We start from the raw sequence: 14,424 nt of genomic DNA on the forward strand, positions 1-14,424 counted from the left end.
CCTCCCATCAGGGAGGAGATTCAGAAGCCTCCAGGCCCGTACCTCAAGATTGAAGGACAGCTTCATCCACCAGGCTGTTAGGAAGTTGAACTCTTTTCCCTCCCTCAGCCATCTGCTCCAACACAGAACTGAACTTTGAACCCCCCCCATACTGAAGCCTGGACTATTCTCCACCCATTCCTACTCCCAACATTAATCACACGCAAACTCACACAGATCTGCACAGTCACTTTACTTATATAGCAATCTACATCATATCATGTGGAATCTGTATTTATATTTTTATATTTATATTTTTATATTTCTAAATCTACCATGTGCCTTGATGCCCTCGCTGTAAATATTTGTAGCGGTTTCTGTGAAAATTCTTGTTCTTGTCTCTCAGTGTCACTGTGTTATGTCGAACTGTTGTATTGTCACCGTGGGCCTGAGAGAAACGCAATTTCAATCCTCCGCATGCCCTGTGCATATTGGAGAATTGACAATAAAGTTGACCTTGACTTTTTGACTTTGACCCTGGGTTTGAAATAAAACATAACGAAGATGGAACTCCGTCCAGAACTGTTCTCCTGGTGTGGCTCATATCCACAGGGTGTGCCGAGAGAGGGTGGGAGGGATCTGACTGTATCACTGCGGCATGTCTCATATAAGGGTTGGTGGGGTGCAGTCCTTTATCTGGGATATGAGGTAACTGGATGAGGGAGACTGACACATACAAGCTGCAGATCTCCAGCAGGCCTGATCACTGACAACTGGCTCTGTTCAGACAGGGGACATAAATATCCAACACTGGAAAAGGCATAAGGTAGAAGCAAAGCTGCAGTCACACTGCACTGTGCAAGGACAAAACGTGTCACTTAAATGTTCCTGAACATTGTCTCAGCAAACGTATGAATAATCATGGGCACGCGGCATTTGGCCAAGCATAGTCCAATAAGGACTCAAGACACAGATGACTTTAGCACAAACCCAGGTGTGTCTCCCCAAGCCCGCCAAGTAACATGACCCTGTCATGGCATATTCTTTTATTGTCAAGTTAAAAGAAAAAAATCATTACCTATAGCCCAGTGAACTTATTATCTTTTAACAGCTTTGGCTTTTGAAAGGTTCAAATAAAGGAAATAGTGTCTTAAAGAAAAGACTACAGGTTGAAGCTGTGCAGCAAGAAGAAAGGTGATGCAAGCAGATTTGCAGCAGCAGAAGATGCTAGAATACAGTACATCACCAGTGCAGCTAACAGTAAAACCTCTCCACACTCAACATTTAGGAGCATAATTCTGCTACATGTATACCACTTTAAGTCAACGTGTGAGAGAAGGGAGAGAGTGGATTGGTAAGTAGCTGAAATTTTCGATGAAATGTATTTTTTATCATTTTCATTTATTCACAATTTTTTTCCTTTGTCCTGTACTCTGTACCACACCAAGTACAGGGTGCAGTACAGAGTACAGGTAACAAAGGTCAAGTACCACAAACGTCACCATCCCACGCACCAGAACTATCAGATTAGTTACAGATAGCATTCTATAGCATTAGAATCTCTGTACGGGAAGAACGAGAATTTCTACGTGACGTCCTAGGTGTCTGTTATTTGTAATGGTGGCAGAGCATCCATCCCACCACTAGGGGGCGAGCGATTTAAAAGAGCCATCTCCTGCTGAGGGAGAGGAACAGGCAGATGGTCAGTGGTGGGGGAGCATTTAGTTCCTGAAAGGAAATACTCTGCCTTTTGCCAGGAAGTTGCATATAAATTGACTGTTCTGATCCCTTTTGCCTTTTGGATTCCTGACTAATTCATTTGCGTAAACGTGTAAATGTTTATAAATGACACGGTCGACCGCGCTGGGGCTTGAAACGTTTATCCGGGTTGGCTCTGTGCTGCTGTGAATGGCATGTGGCCTCCTCAGCAGTTCTGACTCGCAGCGTCACACGCGGCCTGCGTGAAATACCTTTCAGATGAGTCTGCCCTGATCGCGGAATGCTGACCAAGGCTGACTGCCTTCACCAGTGAATCACAAGCATGCACTGAAACAAACACGCAAAGAATGCCAAGTGAAAGCAAGGGTTGACCTACGCCTGACAAACATGTAGACAATACCATCCTTTTACCATGTTGTTGCTTGAGTTTCAAAACATTTCTTGCCAAAAGTTACATTATTACTTAGCAGACGCTCTTATCGAGAGCGACCTACATAGATTACAATTTGTACTCATAATCCATTTATATAATTGGATATTAACTGGGGCAATTCATGGTTAAATACCTTGCCAAAGGGTACAGCAGCAGTGTCCCTGAGAGGAACTGAACCAGCAACCTTTCAGTTACAAGCCCTGCTCCTTGCCACTACGCTACACTGCCACCCAAATTAATCACAATTAACCAATTGTATTCATTATGAGAGCATGGCATAAGGAAATAAATATAACAGACAGATATGTATCAGCTAGAGCCTGACCGATAAATCGGCGTGCCGATATTATCGGCCGATATGAGCTAATTGCAGACAAATCAGTATCAACGTTTATAACAGCCAATAAATGACAATTAAAAGAAACAGAGAGACGGAAGACGGTCCTTCAACCATGTCATGAGTGTTGTCGTTGCATAGTCTGTCCACCAGAGGGCACACTGCAACTCCACCGTTGGCAACACGTGTTTGGAATGCCACAAATCACAACAATCAGATCACCCAAGCAGAGTCCAGCAGAGTAGCCCATGACAGAGATCATCTGTGTTCATAGTAAATTGATAATTGTCACGTGAAATACATTACTTAAATAATAATAAATATCCCCGATAACTTCTCCTCTTAGCCTAAATAAGCCTGACAACGTTCATGTCAGCCATGCCTGGTTTTGCTGCTGTAACATGAAAGCCGGTACCGTCAGTCAAACATCAAAATTACGTTTAATGTTACGGTAGTTGAGTGGTGTAGGCTAAGCTGTTGACAGACTTGATTGTAGGTTTTTTATGAAACAGTGTGGCAGTTCTAGCGAGTAAACAAACAACGGTCCTATTTCTCCCTCATCACTCTTAAAAATTCTCTGGCAACATCGCTTACAGAAGCTTATAACACTGTCCATTGCTAAATTAGGTTACCCACAAAGCTAGCTAATGCCATGTTTATCAGTGGAAGACCGCTAACGTTAATGAGCGGTTAAACTATAGAGTTTAACTTATTCTGCCTAAATGAAGAAATGGTAAATATATCTGTGACTTGCATGTCTGTAGTTACAGTCAATCCACTGGAAATTATTAACCCTTTCATGCATACAGTCACACCGGTGTGATTAGCCGTTTAGCGCGGATGCAAAAACTGGTGGAGAAATTCTAGCTAATTTTAGCTTTGAAGAAACAGCAATTTAATGTTAAAAAAATATAGCAAATGCTAACTGAAAACTATGAGAAGCTTAGTAACACTAATGAAAACAATGAACAATGCGCTACATAGCATAAAAAATAAGTTACGTGCGAAAGGGTTAAACCAGAGGGGACACGTAAATAAACGCGAACAGAACAAGTATCTAACATGGCTTGGTAGCCAAACAAAGTTATCTAGCTTTCTCTTTCAAATGTGTAGTATGAAATCCCAAAGTCACAAGTCCTCATTGCAGACAGTCAGGTAGTATCAGATGCATTCAACAGCAGCGTTTATCCTAGGTCACTGTATCAGTTTACTGCATAGTTTAAGATGGCATGATATATTTTTTTTTTACTTTTTTGTATTTTTATACATTTGACTCTTATTTATCAACACTAATATATTTTGTTGTACTTTTGTTCAAAATACTACTTATGACAATAAAACAAGTTTATTATTAAACTGCATTAGGTCAATATTACCTTGGTGAGGACTGTTAAATAACTACACATAACAAATGTTAGGGAAAATCTTTGTTTATGTTACGTGTTTCTGAAAAAACAAAGAATATCTGCCGATATATCATTATCGGATTTTAAATCCTCAAATATCGAAAATGGTATCGGTCTTAAAAATCCTATATCGGTCGGGCTCTAGTATCAGCTACTTGATACTACTACTAACAACCAGACACACAGAGATGCCAGGTCGTACCAGCTCTGCCTGTTCTGCTGTTTATTTGCCTTGACACAAACTGTGCCTCATTGTTTTAAAGGCAGGCCTGCCAGAAATCTGACAAATAAAACCATGGGAAAGCCAATAACACACGCAGAGAGGCATAATATAAACTAATGACAGAAACACAAAGTCAACAGCAGGCAACAGAGAGAACCCTTGTGTGGATACACATATATATACTCATGGTCACTCACTCTCTCACACACACACACACACACACACACACACACACACACACACAGTACACAGATACACCAACTGTACAGCCCCCCTAAACACACATACATGCACACACACTGTACATCCCACATTATCAAACAATAAGAAGCTGTTCTTGTGAATTCTGTCATTAGATAAGCACTCAATGACTGAATGACTTTGTGGTTTGTTATGGATGTGTAGTATCCAACATAGGAAAGCTTCATGTGGTTTCTGCACAGCAAATACATTTCTATTTGGAAGTTTGGAAGTTTGGACAGGATTTTATGCTGATCTAGACACTGTGACCACAAGGTGATATAAACAAAGTTGCAAATTTGGAGTGCAAACAAACAAAGAAAAAAGAAATTGATAAAACTAACATCTATTATCGCCCCTTCAATACTTCTATATTTCAGTTATCTGCTTTTCTCTCTTCCACTGAGCCTCCTGTCTCTCCTTTCTTTCTCTCTCTCTCTCTCTCTCTCTCTCTCTCCCTCTCTCACAGTCACATACACACTCCATCATCCATCACTTCTGTCGTTCCAATGCATCTACATTGATTTCACCTCTATCATTTATCTCCTGCCCCTCCCTCTCCTTTTCTGCCTGTCCTTCCCACTCTCTAGCACTCTGTGTCTCTTTCTCTTTCTCTGTCTCTGCCCATCGCTCCCTCCCTCCCTCTCTCTCTGCCTGGCCCTTCCTCTCCCTTTCTCCCTGTCTCCTTGCCCGTACCTCCCTCTCCCCCTCTCCCTCTCCCTCTCCCTCCCTCTCTCTCTCTCTCTCTCTCCCCCCACCCCTCACTATGTGGAGGTGGTGACGCTGGATGCCTCAGAGTGGATGTATCATTCTGACTAAGTTCCGGTAGCCTGTAAAATCCTGAGATCCAGATGGTGCTGTTTAGGCTACATAGAGAAACTCCTTCCCATGGCCCCGCCATTCCACTCTCAGTCCATTCACCTGTAACGCAATTTTGACGTCTCACACCACCAACGCATCATCATCCCCGCATGCGGTCACTAAGGTTACAGCCACTTCACCATCACTCCATCATCTCCTGCTGTAACTTCCTTCTCCCCCACGCACTCTTATTCTAAAACCGTCCCCAGATGCTATTTTGACAGCTGTTTTCGCCATTACCCATAATTCCACACGGGAGAGAAACCTAATTGAGGCGTGGAGGCCTAAATCACAGATCTGCCAATCGCATGCAAGAACACAGACGGGTAATTCCAGTCTAGGCGGAGCAGAGTCACAGAGGTTTTAGAGTTATCTTTCAGTTAGGGAATGCATTTAAACTCGGAGCACCAGGCAAGTGCCAAGAGAACAAAAAACAGGCAGAATCTGGAACTGGAGAGGCAGAACATCCCTACTGCTAAAGACCTATCAATGTAGCCACACAGCAAAGTTCCACTTCGAGTTACCAACAGGCAGCCAGCACTCAACATACTGCAGTTACCCACCTGAAAACATGCTTGGAGAGGATCACAGTTGCCCAAGCAACCGGTAATCAAGCGGATCTCAAGTCAATTCACTGTAGTCACACCATTTTATTCCACAAACAAAGGAGAGAGTAAACAATTCGGGTAAGAGGAAGATAAAAGCAGAGACTGTAGCAAAAACAAACAGCAGTATCAGCGCCCAAGCAGTTCAGAGTGACACTAAATTGAGGGAGTGCAGTGATTATACTGCCGGGCAGCACACCTCAGCACTCACAACAATGGCTCAAGATGACAGCTCACAAGCTCTGTGGACCAACTCAGGGAGAGTGCATCTCATGGGTTCCATCAGTGAAGCCCAGCAATCTAAACTAACTGGGTAATCAAACCTCATCTTCCACCCCACTCCAGCAATCAACAGTTAATAATGAACCTATTACAGGTACTGTATGATGCATTTGTGGTGCTGAAAATGCAGACCGACCCAGTGACAGCAGGAAAAACTCATTGCTAACCTACACCCTCTCTCTCTCTCTCTCTCTCTCTCTCTCTCTCTCTTCTTCCTCCCAGCAGTCTACCAACATTTACCCACAATCCTCACCTTCTCCCACAAACATACTTACTCTCAGACATTCTAAAGGTACAACTAAGGCTACACTGAATTCAAAGTAACCCCTATAAGAAGTACACTAAAGGTTTTGTCATTCTTAAATATTCTAGCAAACGGTATAAGTTCCACTTTACTTCAATACATTTTAAGAGGGACTAAATTACTATTTCCTGAGCATGCTAACTTGGAAGCAATGAAATTCACTCACTGATGCAAGAGGATGAGCAAGTATTCTTACCCTTACAAATGCACTACACAGTCAAATATTTTCCAGTGCAGTCCAAACAATCCAATCCCTGGAGGTTTACACCAGTGCATCAGGCCATGGTAGGGGATGAGATAGGTTGGTTTGATTGCATCATTACTAATTAACTGTATCAGTTATAGATACAGCCACAGCGATCAGTGCCGTGGTTTTGACACCTTGAGTCAACTTCGAACCTCACAAACTGAAAAAGTCACTTCTTTCTTCATCTGATCTTCTTGCTCATTGTCTTCTTCATCGTGTCTTCTTTTCTTCTTCAGCACACGTGTTCCCTTCCCTCACTCCTCTTGTTCTTTTCCAGTTACCATCCTTATCCTTCCTTCTCTCGAGAGCAAGCCCTTACCCAAGGCCACTTTTCATAACTCAGTCTCAGCGCCCCCATGTGGAAGCTTGCACAGCTTCTTCAACAAGCTGCCCAAGGCTGATGTCGGTGGACACACAGTTCCGATACCACCCCCCCATTACTGCACTACAGGGTAAACAATACACTGCAGAGCTGACAACATCAACAATGGGTTTGTGTGTTTGTGGGTGTGTGTGTGTGTGTGTGTGTTGTTCTGCCCTAACTCCATATTAGTCTGACACACTAGCTGCATGCAAATAAGCATCACAGATTTCTGGCAATTCTGCTTCCCTTGCACAAATTCACACATTAAATTATTCAGCGTTCCACACTGGCAATACTGCAACTTTTCAATCCAAGAACTGGAGGAGACCAAGGGGATGAGGGTAACATGCAAATACAGAACAGTCCCTGGCCCTTCAAAATTAGTGAGGGACAAGAAAGCAGAGAATTTGTTTTTTTAAATCCTGGCTGTCCATCTGTGAAAAAGCACTGCATTTGATGCTCATCTCCCCAGACCCTGTGGACTGATGTGGCTTTCCTGATTGATGAATCTGAAACTGTAGCTACCCCGCACACACCCCCCCCCCCCTTCAAAGCTGACATTTAAAGTGACTTCAAAAGACTTTTGCCCTTTCACAGTTTTTCACAAAAGACCTCCAGTACTTGTGACCTGAAGACATAAGCGCCTCCCTCTCTCCAAACCCCCCACATCTGAAAGCTCAGACTGACAGACGCATTTCGGAATTGATGCGTTATGACACTCGTTTTTTTGTCGATGATCACCACATCACTGACAAATATAAACAAACTATTAAGGAACACTGTATCCTAAATATGGAGCGTGACAGAAGTGATAGAGCATTTTCAGCATGACCGATTGAGGTCAGACCTCTGTTTGTTGCCGATAATGGACTGCGGTCAGAAATCGAGAGGAACTTCCAGCCAATGCATTGCATTACATTACAGTCAATATCTCAAGCAGCATCTCCCACAAAGCAGCTGAACAGCACTTAATCACGTGACCACTGCAATCATACATATCTGCATGGTTATCACCAAATGCTATCATCAGTGGGATAAAGCCAAAAAAGGGGTGTGGTGGGGTGGGGGGGGGGGTGGGGGTTTCCAGCAGAATCCCAAAAACCACAGCCTAAGCAGTGCTCTATACATGGTCATCTATCTTAGTCTCATAGAAAGTCCCTTGCAAAAGTGGCTGGGGAAAAGCCGACAGGAGAACAAGCGAAAGACGGAGAGGAGGCAGAAACATGGCAGCAGAGTCAGACGGAACCTTGTCTTCCCTGATCACAGTCAGCGGAAATCTCTGGGGGCAATGCAGATTGTGTATGACAGGAGGGCTAGACATTACAATACACCGTTAGGCTTTGTCTTGACACCCAGACAATACAAAAGATTAACTGGCTGCATGCCGAACTACCTATTTCTGCTCACTTTTACCGACTTTTGCCACAAGCTGTACCGCAACTCGCAGCCTGGAGAGGTTCACCAAAAACAAGCTTGGGCAAACCAAATGTTGTTTAACAGCGTGGTCCACAATGGCTTTTACTCCCTACCCTGATTCAGTCATCCCTCAGAGTGGCCATGTTTCTGTTGGCTGTACACACTCTCCGGTTCCAGCCGAGGTGGGCTGGGACCGGTCGCGTATCTTCCAGACATGACACTCCTTGTCACTAATGCATGTCGTGAAAAGGTAGGAGTGCTGGTTGCGGAATGAGTAATCAGGAAGCTTCAGGTCACATCCCTTCCATTAATAAACAGTGCAGAAAAGAAGGATATGTGAGTTATGCTTCATAGCATTTATGTGGAGAACATTACAGATGCTGGTGGGAGGGTAAAGATTCCCCATTCCATAACTGCCACTTTTATTATCTGAGTTATACTGCATTAAATGCCACTTCTCCTGATGAGAGCGCAGTAGTGGAGGCCCCGATTTCAGCATCTACAGACAGAAATGAACAAGCGGACAACCCACAGTGCATACAGCAAATAACCAAACATTAAATTCTGGACTTATTCAAATAAGCAAGTTTACTCACATTTTCATCACAAATGTATTCTTTATGAAACCACTTATTTCATGAATTAACTAGAATTCAATTTTTCCATAATACAGTAACCAACAAGCACAAACCACCCCTTACAAATGCACACAAAAATGACCTTGATAAGCAGTACAATAGTAATTCGATATCCTTCAGTATCTATAATTAATGAGTATTCAAGATGGCTTCCATGCACACGTGAAAATAGTATGCACACACAAAAAACTGAACTTCATATGAACAAGTGGCATGTAGGGACAGAGAAGAGGCAGACTGACATGAAACTGACCTCTGATGCAACACTAGTTCAGGTTTACCTGTGGGATTCGACAAAAACAGCCCTATTTTGCACAGCCCCAACCGACACAGCACCATTCCCCAGCTGCACGTAGGATGGATCCTGTGAGAACAAGGCAATTCAAGAATCGCTTATGCTTCCACCTCCGAGCAACTCGATGCTCAGTTTCATTCACATTCGGAAAAGTCCCTTCAGGAAACCTGATAGCTATTACTGGAACGTTTCATGTGAAATCTTGTACTTGCTCCATTTTTGGCAGGACTCTTAACTGGGAGACAAGCTATCATCTTCCAGATACCATTGCAGTAGGCCAGAAAAGTATCTTTGCCAATACCTTAGATCATTGCACAAGAAATGAAATACATAGTATTATAAGAGATAAGATCACAGTTTAACCTGACGATTTCATCTCTGTAGAAGTGGACTTAAACCAGAGCCCATGAAATACCAATTCCTGACTCCTCAGTAATGAGAAAGGGCTTTCACTGTAATCCTACCTCATATTATACACACATCCATATAATTCCTGCTTAGTGATTCAAGTTATCAATTTTAGCATCTGTATGCTTCGGATTAATAATGAATCATCCACTTAAGTGTTGGTGTGTACCGTGTGTTCCATCACGGAATAACGGAAACTTGCAATAAACAGCGAAGGTTAGACTGAACTTTGTTAATAACGGCGCGGAGCTCTGTTGTGACACAGTGTGATTATGGTTATGAAAGCAGGCTGAGCAAAGCGTACAGAGTGCATCTCGGGGTCAGAGTTCACAGTTAAATTACACGGCTCCTCTACACAATGCGCGTCTAAAAATAATGCAAAGTAAGCGCGCGATGCGGAGTACAGTAGCATGCCCTGTTGGACCAAGGAGGCCAGGTGCATGCCCCAGTGTTCAACGCCCACTGGCACAACCGCAGCCATGGAACAGGTCCAGCAGCAGACCTGTAGCTGGCCAGTGATAATATAACGAAAGATAACAACAACAATAAACAAAGACATGTTTGTGTGGATTATGCGGCGTTCTGATATCCGTCAACAGTCAAACAAAACACACTGCCGTCGTTGCGAGCTGGGGAGGGGGCGGGGATGGGGGCCGCGACTAACCCCCTGACAGCTCTTTGTCAGATTGGGACAAATGCACGAGTGGTACACAATACCGGGCAGTCTGAGCTTCGATAAGCCACCGAGCAACATGAAAATGACACTAAAGCCACCGTAGGGCTGGCTGAGAACATAATTAACTTTACAAAGAGTGACAGCATTGCTGGAACACCGTGTTACTCTGCGACTTCATCCAAGACTCCCATGCGCTCAATGAACTCGCTAATGCAAAAATCACAGTTACTTCACTGCCCAGTTACTCTGCAAATCGCCAAAACCAGTCAGTATTAGGCAGCCATCACTCCCCTTCATGCGAGGGCGAGATACTTGGCCGTTTTCCAGGCAGACTCACCTTCCGCTGTCTATTTTTGACAGTTTTGTAGGGGAGTCGCAGGCGTCGTTGACTGTGCTCTTATCCGATCCGCCCTCCAGTGCTGCACTGCACACATTGACCGCAGCACAATAACCCGCCCCGTGGAGCTTTTAGCCAGTCGTGGTGCGCAGAAGCTGCACGACTGTTGCTTTATCCAATGGATTTGGAGAAGACATGGTCAGGACAGCGCTGGACTCCAATCGCTGCTCGCGATGCCATCCCGACAAACGCCCTTTCCTTCTTACCCACACAAACACTGCTTTCCCAGTTGTTGACGGACACATAGGACGCACAATAAACAAGTTTCACTCCTTTTACGAGTAGAGTGTACGCCCCAATCATTGTGAAGGCTTGCTAGCTGCCCGAACCACACCACTAATCGGCCCCATCGACACGTGCGCAGTTGAACTAATGAGTGTTTTTTTTCTGTTGTTATAACACATAACATGTCACCCGGAGAAATGTGGAAAAGCGTCCTAGGGATGACATTTTTGGATCAAGTTTCCAAAATCACTTGGTCAGCGCATTTGGGCGTTGGCAGTACGGATTACGTAGTCTGTGATGATCACGTGCCAAAACACTGCACGCAGAAGTTAAAGTAGCGTCCGTCTCGCTGCCCGTCTGGCGCTTTTGTCATTCGATGAGAGAATAAAATAGCGTTGCCTAGATACGCGGTCGAAATTACGTAATTATTTAAGTGGTCTTCGTGAAAGCAGCTTGGCCAAAGCGATAAAGTGCCTGCAACTTAGGTACATGCCCTTTGCACACTCCTGCTAGCAGCCCCGAGTTGACTCCGAGTGAGCATGCGTGTAAAAATAGACGCGAGATCACATCCCACGAAATTGATGGAGGTACATTTTTTAATGGACCCATTAAATGATGGTTTTTCTATAGTTTAAACACTATCCATGTTTTCTGGTAATTGTAGTAACATAAAGCGCGTTATATTTTCACCATTGTAAGCTTCCCTGATGTAAGATGTTATTTTATTCTCAGTTAATATTGTAAAATTTGTTTTACAATCACTCGTACTTTGCCGATCGCCCAGAGCAAAAAAGTAATGATGTATTTCATCAACAATAGCTGGGTTAATATCCAAATGAAAAAGACGGAAGCCTCTGGCAATTGCCCAATGATAATAAAACAATCCTTACAGTAAGATCTCCCTCTGCTGGAACTTAAAGATATGTTTCAGTTGCCATGCAGGGAGATCTTACATTTTCATTTTCAGTCGAGCATCGCTGACTCCCTCTTTGCCAAGGAAGCTGGCAAACAGCTAGTCAGTTTGGGGCACTGGCCCTATTCACGGAATGTTTGGTTGCCAGTTTCACAACTCAGGAAAGAGGTTTTACTGGGAACTGACTTTCTGTGCAAGTCTGAGGCAGTCACTGAGTCGGTTATTAAGAGCAGGACTATAATGAGAAATACATTTCTGCTACACAGACTAGATCAGTTACTGGACATAATGATAAAACTATCCCCTAGGAGTGAATGAATTATTCCTGGAGCTGTTCAGGAATGTTCTGAGGGCAGAATTTAATCAAACCATGGAGACATCACGGTAACAAGGCTGGTTTGTTATGAGGAATACACAGAGTCATTGGTTACATTAACAAGTGTATCGAGGATGTGACTGCTGTGAAAACCATCAAGACATGCGCCAACCAGAAGCCCTGGCTGATTGGGGAAGTCCACTCGCTGTGGAAGATCCGAAATGCTGCTTTCAGATTGGGAGACACTGCAGCATACAGACTGGCCAAAAATAATCTGTCTGGGGGTATCAGAGAGGCAAAGAGGAAGTATGGGCAGAATGTCACTTTACAGACAATAAGGACACATGCCACTTGTGGCAAGGTTTCCAGACCATAACAAACTACAAGCCAGCCCCTCAAACATGCCACAGAGACCCCTCCCTTCTAGACAGACTCAATAACTTTTACACACATTTCGAGGCCTCTAATAACACCACAGCACAGAAATTGACACCAGCATCCAGTGAACAGGTATTACAACTGTCTCCAGCCAGGGTGAAGAGAGCCTTCTCTAATGTTAATCCCCGAAAGGCCGCTGGTCCAGAAAACATACCTGGATGCGTTCTCAAGGACTGTGCAGAACAGCTGAAGGATGTCTTCACAGACATCTTTAACATTTCCCTCAGCCAAGCAGTAGTGCCCACCTGCCTCAAGAGCGCAACCGTCATACCTGTGCCCAAGAAACCCAACCCAGTCTGCATGAACGACTTCAGTCCCGTGGCTCTCACTCCGACAGCGATGAAGTGTCTCGAGCAACTGGTCTTGCAACACATAAAGGCCCGCCTCCCCACAAATCTGGACCCCCGATAGTTGGCTTATAGAACCAACCGATCCACAGATGACGCAATATCCACCACCCTCCACCTCACTCTGTTCCATCTGCCTACGCCAGACTCCTCTTCATCGACTTCAGCTCAGCCTTCAACACCATCATACCACAACAACTGGTGGAAAAGGTCGCTGGAGGTGGATACTGGCACCTGTAATTGGATCTTGGACTTCCTGACACAAAGGCAGCAGTCAGTCAGAGTCGGCAGCCACACATCAAGCAATATCTCAGTGAGCACAGGCTCATCCCAGGGCTGCATCCTGAGCCCCCTGCTGTTCACCCTGCTGACCCACAACTGTACTGCCCAATTCAGCAACAACCACATCATCAAGTTCGCTGATGATACTACAGTTGTGGGTCTCATCAGCAAAGGTGATGAGTCAGCATACAGGATGGAGGTGGAGCAGCTGACAGTGTGGTGCAACAGACACAATCTCTCCCTGAATGTTGACAAGACTAAGGATATAGTCATCGACTTCGGGAAGGCTTGCACAGTGCACCACCCCCTACTGACCATAGATGGCGTGGCCGTGGAGAGGGTCTGTAGCATCAAGTTCCTAGGAGTGCACCTGGCGGACGACCTGTCCTCGACCATCAACACCATGGTCATCGTCAAGATGGCCCAACAGAGGCTCCATCCCCTCTGGAGGCTCAAGCAGGCCAGCCTACCCATTCCGGCCCTCACCACCTTCTATAGGGGCACCATTGAAAGTGTTCTGACCTACTGTACTGCACAACTTCCGAACAGAAACAGCTGAAGAGGATAGTGAGAACAGCTCTCCCATCCCTACTGGAGATCTTCAACCAGTGCTGCGCCCACAGAGCCTCCAGCATCACCAAGGACCCCGACCACCCCTCCCACAGCCTGTTTTCCCTCCTGCCATCAGGGAAGAGATACAGAAGCATCCGTACCAGGACCACCAGGCTTCTAAACAGCTTCATACCCCAGGCTGTTAGGATCATGAACACTCTTGCCCCCCCCTCCACTGAATCATTAACCCCTCCATAAGGGTTAATGGTTCACTTCTCTCCACCAGTGCAATCCTTTTCGCGCTGCACCTGGCACTTTTTTGTACAGACTATAAAGATAATTTATTGGCAGCAATCATGCTGCTATTCTCCTCCAAATATACTGCAAAGACATGCTGCTATAAGACTCAAAGACATTTTATGGTACATTCCTTATTTGTACTGTGTGTATTGTACATAGATATTTGTAGTTCTAATTCTCTTTCTTAACTTATGTACACTGTTGGTACAGGAAATACGTTA

General features: G+C 44.6%; 1 protein-coding gene across 4 annotated transcripts in view; it reads right to left on the reverse strand.

Annotated features, from left to right (window-relative positions):
* The window catches only part of LOC118771296 (microtubule-associated protein 4-like), a 54,860-nt gene extending 44,020 nt beyond the window's left edge, over window positions 1-10,840 (reverse strand). For all 4 annotated transcript variants that reach the window (XM_036519246.1, XM_036519248.1, XM_036519249.1 and 1 more), the window contains exon 1: window positions 10,771-10,840. The gene's annotated coding sequence lies outside the window, so the exon portion shown is untranslated. The remainder of the gene's footprint in view (window positions 1-10,770) is intronic.
* Window positions 10,841-14,424: the final 3,584 nt, after the last annotated feature.

Source organism: Megalops cyprinoides, chromosome 24 (genome assembly GCF_013368585.1).
Source record: "Megalops cyprinoides isolate fMegCyp1 chromosome 24, fMegCyp1.pri, whole genome shotgun sequence".
In the NCBI taxonomy this organism is placed as follows: Eukaryota; Metazoa; Chordata; class Actinopteri; order Elopiformes; family Megalopidae; genus Megalops; species Megalops cyprinoides.